General features: G+C 33.5%; 1 long non-coding RNA gene across 1 annotated transcript in view; it reads left to right on the top strand.

Annotated features, from left to right (window-relative positions):
• Positions 1-206: 206 nt before the first annotated feature.
• The window catches only part of LOC131423241 (uncharacterized), a 67,362-nt gene continuing 49,005 nt past the window's right edge, over positions 207-18,563 (top strand). The window contains exon 1 of the long non-coding RNA XR_009224475.1: positions 207-396. This is a non-coding gene — a long non-coding RNA (uncharacterized LOC131423241). The remainder of the gene's footprint in view (positions 397-18,563) is intronic.

Below are 18,563 nucleotides of genomic sequence, written 5' to 3'. Positions count from 1 at the left end.
TTATGTAGGGTTTTATGTGCCATGGAAAATTCCTTTGCTTTTAATTTGAGTGAGACAGGAAAATCTTGGAAAGTTTTGAGTGACATGATCTGATTCATGATTTTAAATACCTCCTCCTACCTCTTTGTGCTGAGTGGTATGAGGACAAGAGTGGGAAAAGGCGGATCAGTTTAGGTAGACTGCAATAGTTAAAGCTAACAAGTCAAGATAATGCCAAGGTTTGGGGATATAGCAACTATAAGAAAGGATGGGGGAGTCTGGGGAGAAAGAGTTTTCAAAGAAGAAATCAAAGTTTTACTTTCTGGACACATTGAGATTGAACTAATTTTTGTTATCCAAGAAGAGGCTTTGCTAAGGAACTGGTAAGCAGCAAAAGCTCCTACCCCTTCTGAACAGGTAGGTGAGAATGAATAAAAATTATAATTTAAAATTCAGCAATATGGTTGTCTTAAAACAAAAATTAGAATGCATTTAAAGTGAAATCCCAGGTTTGAATTTCTTATTTCCAGAAAATTTATAAGATAGTTCTTTTAAATAAGTACATATTTTGTGTATACTAAATATCAAGGTTTCATTCTGAGGGTTGGGATAGCCATACATTAACAGCAGATTCTTACCATGAGTTCTAGGGTGTTCCATGGAAACTACACCATTGAGGATTAAGTAAGAAAGGAATTAGGATTTTGAATTATCTTTGTTAAAGATCTGATTCAGCAAGAACAAATGAAAATATTTATTTAGAGTAGGAACAATGCAAGCAAGAATAACAAAAAGCACACACTTGTATTTACATACATTTTTTAGACATAAAAAGTATAGGCATCAATCTGCCACACAAGCTTGCTTTAAAAGATATTTATGTCTTCTTTAAAACAAAAGTGCTCTAAAAACTGAATGCTGATGATGTAATTAATACGTAACAAGGTTATACTTCAAGATAAACCTAGGAATGAATTCTATTCTATATTAGGTGCTCTGTTGCATGGTAATAGTAATGTGATAACTTCTAAGATTGCTTGGGTTTAATCTAAGTATAGATATGCATAAAATGATAACATAAAGTTCCATAAGTATTTGTGCCAGTTTTTTGAATCAAAGCTTTATTTGTCTCTAAATCTTTGGAAAGTGCCTAGAAACTAATTATTCTTGGCTACGCAAATTCTCCTTCTCTCTCTCCTCCCCACCCCTTTCCCTTCCCCTCTTCTTTTTTCCTTCTCTGTCTCTTTCTCCTTTTTAATATCTTCTCTCCCTAAAACCTCAGCAACAGATTAGGAAATCCTTTATTTGTAATTTTATAAAAAAGGAAAAATTATGTTTATATAAAAGAAAAAGGTCATCATCAAGGTTTACCACAAAATTTGAGATAGACTTTAAGCTTAGCGTTATTTTCCAAATATCTAATGGAATGACAGACAAAGACAAGGAATTGAAATTCACTGGTATTAGGTGCTAAATTAAGACTAAACAGAAATTAGAGAATTCCTGCAGTCTTTTTATGTCAGGAATGTGTTCCCAGAGAACTGATCTCTGCACTCAGTCTTGAGTTATGCAGCAGTTGGTCTGGTGAAGAGAGATGCTGCTGAACACATGGTTGGGTCTAGAGAGTCCTCACTTCAAGGATCCCCAAGGATTCCTTCTCATCACAGAAAAATCAAGGAGAGTTTACCTGTCACTGTATCCAAAGTCCCCTTCCCTTAAACAAATCTTTTCTTTTCTTCCCCGTCTTGTGACCCTATTTTATTGATTTCAGGGCACTTATTCTTACCTAGAACTATCTTTTATTATTCTAAAACTACTTGACATTTACTCAAATGGAATATAAAAAGAGACCTGTCTTTTCATCATAATTGTATCTTGAATGCTCAAAACAATATGTAGTAGGTATTATTTGAATGTTCATTGAATGAATAAACAAATGAAAAAAAAATTCCCAAAGGTGAAAAACAGTTGAGTCCTCTTAAACAAATCCAAGTAGTTATGCTAGAATGTCCCAGGGGGAAGTTGATGAAAAGTAGAATCCTTTATGTGCAATTAATTTTTATATACTTCCTCATTTTTTTCCTCTGTGAAAGACATATTGTTGGTTATGACAAGGATTAAGGAAAATGGAGCTGGATGGATGATGATTCTTATAAAAAAAAAAATAAGAGAAAAGCACATTCCATTGAAAGTGAAACAGAGATTAGGAAAAGCAGAAGTTGGTTTATAATGTAAACAGTGACTTACTATTCACTATCATCTAAACTTTCCCTTCTATTTTACAACATTCATCTCTATGTCTTTTGTTTTTTTCCATATAGGGTATTGGCCAACAGAAAAGTCCCCAAACTTAGTACAATTTAATCCTTATTCATATGTGTGTGTGTGTGTGTGTATTTTTTTTTTTTTTTTTGGTACTAGGGATTGAACTCAGGGACACTCAACCACGAGCCACATTCCCAGCCCTATTTTTTTTTGTATTTTATTTAGAGGCAGGGTCTCACTGATTTACTTAGCGCCTCGCCATTACTGAGGCTGGCTTTGAACTCGTGATCCTTCTGTCTCAGCATCTCAAGCCACTGGGATTACAGGTGTGTGCCACCACACCCAGCCTTATTCATATATTTTAAACTATTCTGTTATGCCCAATTATAAGAAGGATAGAAAACAAAAGGCAAACTGCAAAATAGATTGACAAATCCAAAATAACCTACTATTAATTATGTTAAAAATAGTTAAGCATTTGTCAGCATCTTATTAAAATCTTAAGGCAAGGAGAACAAGCTGTACTTGCTTTAAGATAAAAGAATTTTCAAAAATCAGGTATGTATTTTTGGTATCTTGACAATAACTGATAATGGTCCTAATTAAAATCTTGCCACTATGGTTTTTAAATATTAGTAGGATCTCAAGTGAAATAATGTTCATTGGCCCATAAACACTCTGTTTTTATATTTAAAAAGATAGATTGAACAATAGAGCCTTAACTAATACAACTCAGAGTATTAGGTATGATGGACAACTATGATATACAATTTGTTCAATGTCACATATAAATTTCTATTTGCAACTAGTCAATTGTTAGACTTGTTAAGTCTCTATTTAAAAATGGAATTTATAGATGTAGAACTGATGTACAGGAGAAAATAAATATGCTGGACATAGTTTCCTCTATGAAAACTTTCATGAAAGTAGAGGTATACAGGGACATCTTCAAAATTGGAGGACTTAAAGGAAGATCTAGTCATTGTTTGGAGTGACTTCATTTTCTTATTTCTCTATCACAACTTCCTGCAGGCAGTTAACTCATCTGGGAATGGAAATTGAATGCAAACTGTCCCCCAACCTGTGGTGCTATGAGGAGGTCAGCAGGACCCAGCAGAACCAGACCAACTGAAATTGTTATGCATATGCATAACTCTGGGCTCCCCAATTTGTTCTTTGCCTCTGTAATCCTGAAGCTGTTGTTAGTACAAGAAAGACAATTTTCTAGACCAGCTGTCTTCATAGTCTGGCCAAAACAAAATGAATTCCTTTCCTGCTTCATTATCATCTCTCTCTCATTCTCTCTTCCTCCCTCCCTCTCTCCCCCTCCCCCCTCTCTCCCCCAAATGTGCTCTCTAAAAACAAGTGGCCAGACCTAATCAATGAAGACCCCAAGAGTCTGGCCTCTGGCCCAGGACTACAGTAAGAGGATTGGTGAGCCAGCCAAGACACTGCCTGCTGGTGACATAAGTTTTGCTTCTCTCTAGGTTTACCCCTAGAGGTTGGATGTGGTGCATAACAGCAGTGAGCTGCAGCTAGTCGGACCTGGTTGAGGACAGAAAAGAAGGTCCAGTGCAGCTGCTGAATTTGATTTTGGTTTTTGGACATTGCTTTCTTTCCATTTTGAGTCAGTATTGAATGATCGTACTACTTTTTGGATGGAGCAGACAAGCAAATATTTCGGAAGCCATAGGCTGAAAAGTTTGCTCCCTAGAAAGTTCTTCTCAATTGTAAATGTTGGTCCTCACACTTTCTTTCTTATTAATTTGGGGTTCTTCTGAGCTCTTTTGAGGGTTCTTTTGAATCTCTTTGGCCTTCAGCTGTTTGGTTGACAGAGGAGTTTCAGTTTTTGTGATTTTGTAGTGCCAATTTGCAGGGCAGGGGTATAAGGTGAAGAGAGAAGCCAGGGTGCTTGGGAGATCTATTTTGTGATTTACATGAGTACAGGAATCATTAATTATACTGGTAGGTCCCCTAGGGAGAATTTTAATTGACTGGTCTACTTATAAATATAACCAAAAAATATTTTGCTACAGGACAGCATGACCTATGTGTCTAAAAGTGTACTCTGCTTTAATGCAACTGATTCATGTGTACTTTTGTCTATTTGGTTATTAGTCTGTGTTTGTTATAAGTGACTCAATAGAGGATAAGGGATTTGATGACTGTAACACCAATCCTATTAGAAATTTATTTCACTGACTCTTGCTCGATTCACCAGATGAGCCTCTCACAAAATGAGTACTAGAGACAGCATTGGACAAAATTTAATTAAAACCCATCAAGACAAACTGCCTAAAAAATAGGTTTAACCTGCTGCCCTCTGTTTTTGGCAGGAATTTTTCCTGTAATTTTTTTTTTCATTGAACTCATGATAACATTTTACAGCCTTTCCTAATAAATTCCCTTTTGAGTTCTTCTTGCTTAAGTTGATGTATTTGCTTCATGGGTATATCTAATTTAAAGGACTTCTTGTAAATATCTTTAAGGTAATTCTTAAACTGTAACTGAGAGTTAACATATAAAGGTTTGAAAGTCTATTTTATCTCATGTGGTCTTTCTGCTGTATTACTTTTCTTATTTAATCTTTCTTAGTTGTTATCTCAGCCAGTTTTAACTGTAATATAAAATTTTGATTTGTTATATATGACAACAGAATGCATTACAATTTATATTACACAAATAGAGCACAATTTTTCATATCTCTGGAAGTACACAAAGTGGAGTCACATCCTTCGTGTGTTTCTTACAAGTTTTCTTACTTACCTAGAGTAATGATGACCATCGCATCTAGGTTCTTGATTACTTAAAAACAAAATGTCTTTAAAAAGTGATTTTATTTAAGTACCTGTTTTAAAGTCTTTTAAGCTATTACTTTATAGCTCTGCTTAAAGAGCATTGATATTTCTTGTTAAATGAAATACTGTTACTATTCGATTTGTGGGGACAAATGTTATTTTTTTTCATTTAATATCCACATTTTAATTTGAGATCATAAAACTGAATGCAAAAGCTAATATCATAAATTTTATACTAGAAAATAGAGAACAGTTTTGCAAACTTGTGAAATATTTTATTAAAAAGAACACATAAAGTATTGACCTGAAAGAACAAAAATGATAAAATAGATTTCATTCAAAGTGAACTTTTCTACTCATCAAATGACTCCATTAAGAAAATGAAATGGGCAAACTAAATAAGGAGAAAATGTAATTTTTTATGTGCATTTGGAAATACACATATGTATTCTTTATATATGTAGGAAATATAAAGAACTTCCACAAGTGAATAATTCAAAGACAAGCAACTAATTTACAATGTTAGACAAAATATTTGAAGAGCCACATCACAAAGAGGTTATTGGAATGACCAGTAAGCTAAGGAAATATGCTCATCATTAGCTACACAAATTAACACAGATAGACACAAATTAACATAGAAAAAAAAAACTGGCCATTTTCCACCAAATTGTATGGCTAACAAACAAAGAGAGAAGAAATATTGGTAGACAGAAATCACAATACTTATTCAATACTGGTAAGTGTACAAAATGACACAATTTGGGGAAGTGTTTGGCAGTTTACACTGAACTTGAGCATACATCTAGTCTATGACCCAGCATAGAATATGACATATGACAGCTTGTAAAATACTTAAAAGAATTAGAAATATATGTCCTGAAGAAGAAATCATGACAGCTCACTGAAACCAGGAAATGAGTTCTCCCTAGATAACAGATTTGCTGCCATCTTGATCTTAGTCTCCCAGGCTCCAGAACATGAGACATGAATTTCTATTGTTTATAAGCCACTCATTCCATAATATTTTGTTATAACAGTCTGAACTAAGACTTAAATATGATAATCTCTTGATAAGTATGGGACAAATGTTATTGATGGACATATTCTAAAAATTCTAAATTATATAAAATTCTGATTGTCCTTGCACAATGCTATCAAGTCATGATTGTTATCTTAACATGTTTAAAAATAACTAATTATCCTGTCAGTTGCTAGACACTAATAAAAATTCCAACCATGGCTGTTCTAAATCTTTTTTTCATCTACAGTTTTAATTTTTCTCTAAAGCTTTGCAGTCACAATCATGGAAAATCTTTAGCAAACACACTTATATGCAGTTTTCTGGCAAAACTAAACTTATTTTACAGACCATTTAGTTTTCATCTATTATCTTCAGTACAACGTGCTATGACAAAAAATTATGCTTCTTGGTTAAAATAAAAAACAAGACCAACAGAATTGATTTTTGCTCTTGTTGATTTTGCTTTATCTTTTCCTTAAAAATTTTGTAACTGTTGTCTGAAAAAATTCCTAACAGTCTGATCTAGTCCAATATTTTGAGAAGCTAGACATAGACTCCAGAACAGAAAGCATGAAACTAAGAATGAAATCCAGGTGAGGTTAGCCCAAAGAACCACTCTTTCTAAAAGAGTTTTAATGCTGTCTCCTAGTCATCTTTCACTTCCCCTCTGACATGGAACAGATCAGGCAAACAACCAGGAAAGGAACATCAGGCTATGAGAGACAATTTAAAAAAAAAGGGGGGGGGGATTTTATTTAAGTACCTGTTTTAAAGTCTTTTAAATGATTACTTTAAAGCTCCGATTAAATAGCATTGATATTTCTGGTTAAATGAATTACCGTTATTGTAGGATTGGTGACATATGATTCATACATAAGAATCACAGGGTAGTTTATCCGTGTTGGTTTTAGAAAAAAGAAAAAGAATATTCAGAGTCAAAAGGAGAAAGTTGTCAGAATCAAAATGGACTCACCTGTATCCCTGTATCAGTCCTACCAAGAAATAAGATGGAGAGGTTAGAAAAAGTGTTCTTACAAGGATTACCTGACACTAAAAGTAAAAGCCTTCCCACCAGGTAGAGACCTTAGCATTGATAAGGGCAATCTGTTCAAACAGAAATAAGAAAATATAGCAGTTAATGCATTCATGCAGTCACCTGAGGAGAGAGGATGCTCTACATGATTTGTGAGGTTGATTTTTAGTTTCTTTTTGTATTCTACTTTTAAGTTTCTTTTTTTTTAATTTTTTATTGTTGGTTGTTCAAAACATTACATAGTTCTTGATATATCATATTTCACTCTTTGATTCAAGTGGGTTATGAGCTCCCATTTTTACCCCATATACAGATTGCAGAATCACATCAGTTACACATCCATTGATTTACATATTGCCATACTAGTGTCTGTTGTGTTCTGCTGCCTTTCCTATCCTCTACTATCTCCCCTCCCCTCCCCTCTTCTCTCTCTGCCCCCTCTACTGACATTCATTTGTCCCCCTTGCATTATTTTTCCCCTTCCCCTCACTTCCTCTTGTATGTACTTTTGTATAACCCTGAGGGTCTCCTTCCATTTCCATGCAATTTCCCTTCTCTCTCCCTTTCCCTCCCACCTCTCATCCCTGTTTAATGTTAATCTTCTTCTCATGCTCTTCGACCCTACTCTGTTCTTAGTTACTCTCCTTATATCAAAGAAGACATTTGGCATTTGTTTTTTAGGGATTGGCTAGCTTCACTTAGCATAATCTGCTCTAATGACATCCATTTCCCTGTAAATTCTATGATTTTGTCATTTTTTAATGCAGAGTAATACTCCATTGTGTATAAATGCCACATTTTTTTTTATCCATTCATCTATTGAAGGGCATCTAGGTTGGTTCCATAGTCTTGCTATTGTGAATTGTGCTGCTATGAACATCGATGTAGCAGTGTCCCTGTAGCATGTTCTTTTTAGGTCTTTATGGAATAGACCGAGAAGGGGAATAGCTGGGTCAAATGGTGGTTCCATTCCCAGCTTTCCAAGAAATCTCCATACTGCTTTCCAAATTGGCTGCACCAATTTGCAGTCCCACCAGCAATGTACAAGTGTACCCTTTTCCCCACATCCTTGCCAGCACTTGTTGTTGTTTGACTTCATAATGGCTGCCAATCTAACTGGAGTGAGATGGTATCTTAGGGTGGTTTTGATTTGCATTTCTCTGACTGCTAGAGATGGTGAGCATTTTTTCATGTACTTGTTGATTGATTGTATGTCCTCCTCTGAGAAGTGTCTGTTCAGGTCCTTGGCCCATTTATACAATGAAAACTACAGAACCCTAAAGAGAGAAATAGAAGAAGATCTTAGAAGATGGAAAAATATACCCTATTCATGGATAGGCAGAACTAACATCATCAAAATGGAGATATTACCAAAAGTTCTCTATAGATTTAATGCAATGCCAATCAAAATCCCAACAGCATTTCTTGTAGAAATAGAGAAAGCAATCATGAAATTCATATGGAAAAATAAACGACCCAGAATAGCAAAAACAATGCTAAGCAGGAAGTGTGAATCAGGCAGTATAGCAATACCAGACTTCAAACTATACTACAGAGCAATAGTAACAAAAACAGCATGGTACTGGTACCAAAACAGGCGGGTGGACCAATGGTACAGAATAGAGGACACAGAAACCAATCCACAAAACTACAACTATCTTATATTTGATAAAGGGGCTCAAAGCATGCAATGGAGGAAGGATAGCATCTTCAACAAATGGTGCTGGGAAAACTGGAAATCCATATGCAACAAAATGAAACTGAATCCCTTTCTCTCGCCATGCACAAAAGTGAATTCAAAATGGATCAAGGAGCTTGATATCAAATCAGAGACACGCCGTCTGATAGAAGAAAAGTTGGCTACGATCTACATACTGTGGGGTCGGGCTCCAAATTCCTCAATAGGACACCCATAGCACAAAAGTTAATAACTAGAATCAGCAAATGGGACTTACTCAAACTAAAAAGTTTTTTCTCAGCAAAAGAAACAATAAGAGAGGTAAATAGAGAGCCTACATCCTGGGAACAAATCTTTACTCCTCACACTTCAGATAGAGCCCTAATATCCAGAGTATACAAAGAACTCAAAAAATTAGACAATAAGAGAACATACTTTTAAGTTTCTAATAGCACTTCTACTTTTTAGACTCAAATATCTGAGTCCTTATGTCTTATAGGTTTAGTCATTATTTAATGATCCCAATTTTCAATAACATTGTCACAGAAGCAAAGAATACCTTTGAGGAGTTTATTCTGCCAATACATATCTATGCCCCTCAAGACTGGAATGAACAAAGACAAGGGGGGCATTGTAACTGGGGTTCCTTTAAAACTGGCATATTTAAAGGAAGACCCAGTCATTGTCTTGATTGACTCTATTTTAAGTTATTTCTCCATCCTAGCTTCCTGTAGGTAATCATCTAATGCTTGGAATGAAAACCATCCCCCAAGCCCTGGTGCCAAGAGGAAGCCAGCAGGTCTTCTCAGAAACAGACTAACTGAAATTGCTATGCATATGTATACCTCTGGGCTAGAAGGCCTTGTCAAAATTGCTGTACTTATGCATACATTCTGGCTCCGTGATTTTGTTCTTCCCCTATATAATCATGAAGCTGTTGTCAGTAAAGGGAAGACAATTTTCTAGGCCAGCTGTATTCCTGGTTTGCTCAAACCAAAATAAATTCCTTTCTTGCTTCTACATCATTATATCCTGTCTCTGTCTCTCTCTGTTAATTGGACTCTAAGCAGCAGGTGGCCACGCCTAGTCTGTGAAGGCCTCCAGACTAAGGCCTCTGACTGCAATGGATACAGCAGAAATTTCAAAAGAGGAAAAATACATATATATTTAAAGCTTATTAATACATATATGTTTATTGTTTATTCATTCATTCATTCATTCTCCATATAGTCCTGCTGAGGTTTTAAACCTGTTGACTTTTCTCCATTGTTCTATTTTTATTTGCTCATGTTCTTTTGCTGTGACAGTATTCTTCAAACTCAAAAGACAGATTTAAAAGTAAAAATCATTTTAGCACCAAATCACTTGACAATCTAGGAGAGATCAAATTCTACTAATATATCTAGGTGAATACATGTAAAGTAAAAATCAGAACTTAATTCACTTTTGACTTATTCATTTTGTTGATATCAATTTAGCACAGTTGTTATCCCTTTTCCTATGGTTGCTTCTCATCTAGAAACACATGAGCCAAAATATTTGTTTCATTATAAAAGATGTCAATCAATCAGGGACTAGGGATATAGCACAGTTGGTAGAGTGCTTGCCTTGCATGCATAAGGCCTGGGTTCAATCGCCAGCACCACAAAAAAAAAAAAGAAGGATGACAATCAATCAAATGGTATTAGAAAATTGAAGTACAAAAAATAATAACTTTGTGTCTATGCTAAAGCATAACTGCTATATCTTTAAGTATTTTTATATTCTAGAACCATCTTTCCTTTCATTATTTATAAACCTTCCACTTCAAATTATGGGAAGCTCAATATCCTTCCCAAAATTTCTGTGGATACTAAGGAAATACTGGCTTTCTTTTGCTGGTTATCCATTGTTTCTTGCTCCTTAGTTCTTAATTAATTTAGGCTATCTCCTGCTAGGATCTGTATATTGCTTCATTTTTCTTCAATAGCTTCATGGTCACATAATTCTTATAAAAATTATTCATAGATAATTCTAATTTTAGTCCATTTGTCCTGATTTTTCAGTTCTTCAGAGAAATCTTCTGTTTTTCTAAGGAAATTTAAGAGACATTTATGGAAATTATAGAATAACTTTAAGTCAAATACAACATGCCAATTTTCTTGAATACCTGCTGGCAATCCCTGGTTATCAAAAAATCGTGTGTTTGTCTCCTCTTTTCTAAAGTTCTGGCTGAGACATGCTTGACGCATGCACCTTCAAAGAATCTTAGTTCAAAAAAAAATAACAGTAGAAATATTTGCATTAGTGATTTTCTTTAATGGCTTCATATCTGTGAATTTAATTCCAAAGCAGAGTGTAAGATCAAAGAATTTATAGAGAAGAAAGTGGAAGATTTATTCTTCTCCTTCTACAGTTTGTTTGTTTCACTTCTAGTAAGTAAGTTAGGTTTAATTGTGCTGTGTTGAAAGCTTGTGCCAATTCAGTCTTTAGAAAGTTTTGCTTGAAGTCAGACTGTCCCCTTGACATTTGGTAAACAGAATTTTGAGTTGAATATTACTTTCTATTTCTCTAGGAGTGCTACAAAGGTCAACTTCATTAGAAATTCAGGAGAGTTTCAAGAGAGATCTCTGTGCCCCAAACCAATTATAAGGAAATAGTATTTCTATGCACTTAACACTTTACTTGACTAAGCTCTACAGATAATTCTCATATGCAAGAAACTTTATTCTTATACTTTCAACATAGTTTTAAAAACTTAAAGTTATGATTTAACCTATAAATATAAGGCTTAATTACAATCCTTTAATTTCTATATGTAGCACTGTCATTGATAAAATATTCTGAATAGTCTGTTTCTGATACCTTCTTTCTCTTTATTTTTTCAATACTTTTATTGGTGCATTATAGTCGTACATAATGGTGGAATTCATTGTTACATACTTATACATGCACATAATATAAAATATGATTTGGCCAACCTCACTTCTCAGTATTTCCCCTTTCCCTCTCTTCCTCCCTTCCATTGGTCCTTTTCCTTTACTCTAATGACATCCTTTAATTTTCATGAGATTCCCTCCAACCTTTCATTTCTTTTCTTTCTTTTTAGCTTCCATATATGAGAGGAAATATACAACCCTTGACATTTTGAGTTTAACTTATTTCACTCAAAATAAAGTTCGTAAGTTCCATCCATTTTTCTGCAAATGACAATTTAATTTTTCTTTATGGTGAAATAAAACTCTATTTTATAAACACATCACATTTTCTTTATTCATTCTTCCATTGATGGAAACATAGCTTGGGTTCAAATTTTGACTACTGTGAATTGTGCTGCTACAAACATGGGTTATGCATCTACTACAGTAGGATGATGACTTTAACGCATGATAATAAATGACAAAAGTGGTATATATGGTGGTCCCACTCCTAGTCTCTTGAGGAAAATCCATACTAATTTCCTTAGTGGTTGTTCTAATTTAGAGTTCCACCAATAGTGTAAAAATGTTCCTATTTATCCACATCCAGAATACTGTTTATATTCTTAATGGCTACCATTCTAACAGAAGTGAGATTAAATCTCAGAGTAGTTTTGATTTGCTTTTCCCTAAATGTAATGATGTTGAACAGTTTTTCATATATTTGTTGGTCATTTGTATTTTTTTTCTGTTGATAAGTATCTCTTTAATTTGTTTGCCCAATTATTAACTGGATTGCTGTGTTTTTTGGTGTTAAGTTCCATGTTTTTTTCATTATAGAGATCTTTCACCTCAGTCACATTTATTCCTAGGTATTTTTTGAGGTTGTTGTGAATGATATTGTTGTCCTGATTTCTTTCTCAGCAGATTTTTGGTGCATAGGAAAGATGTTATTTATTGTATGTTGATTTTGTAAACCGCTATTTTGCCCAGTTTATTTATTAGCTATAGCAGTCTTCTTATGGGGCATTTTGGATCTTCTAAATATAGGATCATATCATGTGTAATGATAATTTGATTTCTTTTCCTATTTTTATCTCTTTCATTTCCTTTTCTTATCTAATTACTCTGGCAAGAATTTCTAGTTCTATATTCAGTAGAAGCAGTGAGAATGAAAATTTTGTCTCATTCCAGATGTTAACAGATATGCTTTCATTTTTCCTCATTTACTTTGATATGGCTTTGGGTTTTTGTATATAGCCTTTATGATGTTGAGATAGATTCCTTATAGCCTTAGTTTCTCCAGTGTTTTAATCATGAATGGGTGTTAAATTTTGTGGAAGGCTTTTTCTGCATCCATTGAAATGACTCTGTGACTTTTTTGACCTTAATTTTATTGATTTGCATATGTGAAACCATCCTTGACACTCTGGAATAAAATCAGTTTGGTAATGATGTATAATCTTCTTAATATATTGTTAAATATGATTTTCTAATGTTTTGTTAAGGACCTTTCATGTAAATTCATCAGGGACAATTGTCTACAGTTTTCTTTCCTTGATGTGTCCTTTTCTGGTTTTATTATGAGAATGATACAGCCTTCATGAATCAATTATAAATAATTCCAACACTTTCTATTTCATGGAATAATTTGAAGATCATTGGCATTAGTTCTTTAAAGATCTGGTAGAGTTCAGCTGAAAATTCATCTGGTCCTGAGATTTTCTTTATGAGAATGCTTTTTATTATAAATTTTATGTCATTTGTAGTTATTGGTCTGTTTAGATTTTTTATGTCTTCTTGATTAGATTTTGGTAGGTGAAGTTTTCTAAAAAAGTATCTTTTATTTTTAGGTTTTTCAATTTATTGGAGTAAAAGTTTTCAAAATAGGCCCTAATGATCCTTTGGATTTGTGTGGAATCTATGGTTATTTCTACTTACTCATCTCTAATTTTGTTAATTTGAATCTTCTCTTTTTTTTTTTCTTTTAGTTAGTTTGGCTTCTTAGCCAAAGATTTGACAAGGTTTGTCAAATTTGTTAATTTTTTCAAAGAGCCAAACTTATTTCATTGATTTTGGCTCTGATCTTAATTATTTCTTTCTTTCTTTCTTTCTGTCTTTCTTTTTTCTTTCTTTCTTTCTTTCCTTTTTTATACTGATTATGGAATAGATCTTATCATATTTTTCAAAGGTCTTGAGATGCATCATTACATTTTTTATTTTGAATATTTCTTATTTTCTTATAGAATCTCTAGACATCATAAAAATAGTTATAAACTTTCCTCTTAGAACTATTTGTATGATGTCTTGAGATTCTAGTTTATTGTATCACTATTCTCACTTGGTTAAACTATTTTTTAATTTCTTCCCCTTTCTTCTATCACTCATTCTTTATTCAAATGTGTATCATAATGATCATATAAATGCAAGGAATTTTAATGATGTTTTTCATACTTGCTAAGCATTAATTTGTAGCCAAAAACGTGGAGAAGGTTCCATCAGCAGCCAAGAAGAAAGCATATTCAGCTGTTGTTGGATAAAATATTCTATAAATGTCTGCTAAGTCTATTTGATTTACAATAGTTTTTATGTTTGAAACATCTTCACTGAACTTATGTCTGGATCATCTATCTATTCATGTGTTGAAGTGACCTGGTATTATTGTACTGAAATCTCAGTTTTTAAATCGACTAGTGTCTGCTTTATGTAATTACATGCACTAATGTTTGGGGGCTCAAATATTTGCTGTTTTATTACCTCTTGTTATATTTTTACCAGTGTTAACTGTTCATTGTTATTATTTCTTTGTAATTTTTTTCTGAAAATTTTGCCTTGAAGTCTGCTTTGCTATACATGAGAGTAGCTTCTCCAGTTTCTCTCAGGCTTCATTTTCATACTATATCAACTTCCATTCTTTCACTTTCAATCTGTGGCTCTTTGCCTATAAAGTGTGGCTCTTGCAAACAGTATGTAGTTGGACCTTGTTTTATAAACTATTCTGCCATCTAATGCCTTTTAATTGGACAGTTGAGTTCCTTCACATTCATTGTTGTTATAGAGGGAGGTTCACTAATTGATTTATTTCTAATTGTTAATTTGGTTCTCTTTCTTATTTGCTTAGCTACTCTTCAATAAAGGTTTGTACTTTTTGTGCTCTGGTGTTTGCTTTTGATTTCTTCTGTGTGTATTATTTCTTCAAATATTTTCTGTGGTGCCAGATTAGTATTCAGGAATTCTTTAATATTTTGCTTATCTTGGAAGGTTTTTATTTCTTCTTCTTCAATTCTAAAAAATAGCTTTTCTTCTAAAGAACAGTGATCTTGGTAGACTTGCTTTCTTTTAGGACTTGGAACACATCATTCCAGCCCTCTTGGCTTTTAGAGTTTATGTTGAAAAATCAAAAGTATTTCTCATTGACTTCCCTCTTAATGTTACCTGATGTTTGCCTCTTGAAGCTTTCAAAATTCTACTCTTGTTCTATATGTCAGGCATTTTAATTATAGTGTGTCATGAAGAGGTTCTTTTTTGATCTTGTCTATTTGGAGTTCTTAGTGCCTCCTGTTTCTGCATGTACATCTCACTCTCAAGCTTTAGGAATTTTTTTGTTATTATTTCCTTGAAGATGTTATCCATTACATCAGCCTGCTTCTCAAAATGCTCTTTAATTCCGATCTAACAGTGTTGACACAGAGTTTTTGAATACTCTGTTTATTGTTATTTATTTCCTTTTCTTCAATTCTCTCTAAATGCTGGTTATTTTTTCTCCTAGCTCTGAAATTCTTTCTTCAGCATGGTCTACTTTATTGGAGAGACTTTCAACTAAAAATTGTGTTTGATCTATTGTGTCATTCATTCCCAAGGTTTCTGTTTTGCTCTATTTCAATATCTCTACCTGCTTATTTAATTTCTCATTCATATCATGTGCTGACATCCTTAATTCATCCTGTTTTTCTATATTCTCTCTGAAGTCATTGATCATTTTTACAATAATTTTTTGAAAATTTTTATCTGAAATTTTATCCATTTCACTATCAATTGCTGATAAATTATGAACTTTAAGAGGTTTTGTGTTACCTTTTTTCATATTTCTTGTATACTTGTGTTGAGTTTTATGTACCTGTTGGGATGGATTTCTCTGATAGAGTGATCTATGTTTCAGACCACTTGTAGTTGTTGTATCCATAGACTTTATGTTAATTCTCTCCATTTTTGTTGTAGGAGTGGGTGTTCATTAGTGGGACCTGAAGGTGCTACCTCATAATTTCTACTTGGGAATATGGATTGGGTTTTTTTGTCCTCTATTCTTTGCATTAACGTGTCACTGAATTTTAAGCTTGGCTAATTTGTGTGTGGAGCATGGTGCTCTGTCTCTTGGCTGAGGTTAACTCAGCTGCAGAATCTGTACCCTGTGAACTTGTAGATCTTGGAAGATGCTGCTTTCTTCTGGGAGTCTAGATCCCAGGAGCCTCCCAGGAATTCTACTCCACAGGTCTCACACACTCCACTGTCTTCAAGTATGTACTGCCCAGGCTTAGTTCTTGAGAGTAAGTATTTCAAACCCTCTTATCTAGTTACATGAATCAACAAATTCAAAGGGAAAGGAAATTAAACTCTCGTCCAGATTGCTTTTCCAAATCTTTGTGGATTTAAAACTTCTCTTTGCCTGTTTCACTCAGGTTTTGCTAGGTATACCCTAGAACACACAGTGGCTGCTTACCAGGACCGCATGGCAATACTATATCTACCAGGTTCCCACAGCATCAACCTGCAGTGTGGTCTCCAAAAAGATGACTCGGGTCTCAGTTCTCTGCTTGCCAGTTGAGAAACACAGAGCGCTTTTCAAACACTAGTTCACTGTACAGCTTATGTATCAGCTAAGTTCAGGCTGCTTTTCTGCCTTTGTGCTTTTTCCAGGCTAAATTTGCCCATTGCTTTTCTTTCTCTGTTGTGATATCCCTCCCCTCTGTGGTAAACCAGTGTCACTACTGCTGCCACAACTAACTTGGGTCCTTTGTACTCTTTTCTTGTTTTTTGTTCAATGCTCCTGAATTTTTGAGTATCTAAGAGACTCCAACTGTCTAATATAGAATTTTAGTGAATTCTCCCTTTTACCCACCTTGTGGAGAAATAGTACTTCCACTACTTAAATCCTGAACCTTGAAGAAATTGGAAATGCGGACATCCTCTAATCTATCATCTTGAATCTCCATCTGGTTTTGCTTCAATCAAATTGTTTTATTTAAGATAAAACATAGTTCAAATTTTCTATCGTTTTTAACATTTAAAGCATACCAAGTCTAAGACTTAAGTTAATGACTATTTATTTTCTGTCTTTTTTACTTAATTTGATTTTAGTATTCTTCAAATAATTTTGTTAATCTTCAAAAATATGTGTGTATACATATTCTCACTCTTATGTTTCCTTATTTTAATGAAACTTAAAAGAATTTATGTCATTATTTTTAAGGAGTCTTTCCATGAATATTTTAATTACTCATTTCATGTTGAAGTTCATTTGTTTCCAATTTTGACCTCCATAGACAGTGCACACATAGTGTATGTTAATTAGTAAATGTATGTGTGAATTTCTGATGTATACATTCCTATACGTCAAATGCAGTGAAAGCTACAAGCTTTTAAAGCAACAATTAGAGGAATTCCTCCTCTTTATTAATATTTTTCATTTTAACTATATTGAAGGTGTGGAATGATATTATGGTATAATTTTCATTGAATTTTATTAAAGACAAAGATCTTGTAAACACTTTTATGCATTTAATATTTATTCAAATAGCTTCTTTTGAGAAGTATCTTTTCAAATGTTGCTTAACTTTCAATTTATTGCTAATATATTTTTTCAATACTGTATAATACTTATGTATTTATCATTTTTGGTGTTTTGTCCTGCATTTATTCTTTTAATTTTGCATGGATATTTACATAGATATTAACACAGATATAACATATTTTTAGGATGTCATTTTAATTAATCTACTGACTTTTGCCTACTTATTGCATTATTTTAGGGCTTTTCCTAGAGATTAAAAAAATGTTAATTTTCACAATCTTTATAAAGTTAGTTTTGAACCACTTTATAGTTGTCATAATATAAATATTTTATTTTTTATTTGAATTTCAGTAGTTAGCTTGAGCCATAAAATTAGCCTGCTTTTATTTATTCTGCTTCAGTATGCTCAGTTGTTTAACTTCATGAATTTATTTCTTTCAAAGTTGAGAATATTTTAACTGTTATTTTTATAGTATTTGTTTTTTTCCAATTTGCTTCTCCTTGGACCTCAATAGCAAATATAGTAAACCTTTTGATATTCTCTTTCAAGTTCCTGAAACTATGTTACACTTTTTTCTTTCTTGTTCAAACTGGATGATCTCTATTGATGTAGCTTTAGTTTCACTGAATCTTCTGTCATCTGCATTCTGCTTTTAAGCCCATCTGGTGAATTGTTCATGCCCAAATTTACTATCTTTGCTCTTTTTTTTTCTTTTTGCATGCTTATTTTTTCTTTCCTTAGTTATGAGAGCTTTTTTAAAGTCCTTGTCTGATAAAGGCAACATCTGGGTCATCTCAGTGTTTCTGTTGTTTCTTTTTCATATTTTTTAGAATGAGTCACATTTTCCTTCTCCATATGGGAAGCAACTTCAGATTCTGAACATTACATCGTGGAAACTTTGTATTCTACTATAGTTCTCTGAAGTTTGCTTTTATTTTTGCTTTAACAGGCAATTAACTTGGATAGAGACAAATTGCAAGACTAGTCATTAGTGCATCAGCTAGAAGCTTGGCTCAGGTCTTCTATCTTTAGCTGCATGCCTTTGATTTTATTCTGGGCCCATCTATTTCAGGTTTAGCCAGAGACTTGGCACTTAATGC

This window comes from Marmota monax, unplaced genomic scaffold (assembly GCF_021218885.2).
Source record: "Marmota monax isolate L192 unplaced genomic scaffold, Marmota_monax_Labrador192_F-V1.1 WCK01_AAM20220418_F8-fsc00036, whole genome shotgun sequence".
Taxonomy (NCBI): Eukaryota; Metazoa; Chordata; class Mammalia; order Rodentia; family Sciuridae; genus Marmota; species Marmota monax.
This window is presented reverse-complemented; position numbering and strand designations above follow the sequence as displayed.